The sequence below is a fragment of the Salvia hispanica genome, chromosome 6 (genome assembly GCF_023119035.1).
Source record: "Salvia hispanica cultivar TCC Black 2014 chromosome 6, UniMelb_Shisp_WGS_1.0, whole genome shotgun sequence".
Classification (NCBI taxonomy): Eukaryota; Viridiplantae; Streptophyta; class Magnoliopsida; order Lamiales; family Lamiaceae; genus Salvia; species Salvia hispanica.
Window position 1 is genome coordinate 22,049,965 of NC_062970.1, and position 253 is coordinate 22,050,217.

Genomic DNA, 253 nt, shown 5'->3' on the forward strand with positions numbered 1-253 from the left:
GAAAGATTGGCAGGCAAACAGTATTTTTGTTTCCTTGACGGATACAGCGGATATTTCCAAATCTACGTTAATCCGGAGGATCAAGAGAAGACCACTTTCACGTGCCCTTTTGGTACATATGCATACCGAAGAATGCCGTTTGGATTGTGTAATGCACCGGGGACTTTTCAACGATGTATGATGAGCATTTTTTCGGATCTGTTGGAAGTATGCATTGAGATATTCATGGACGATTTCACCGTCTACGGGAACT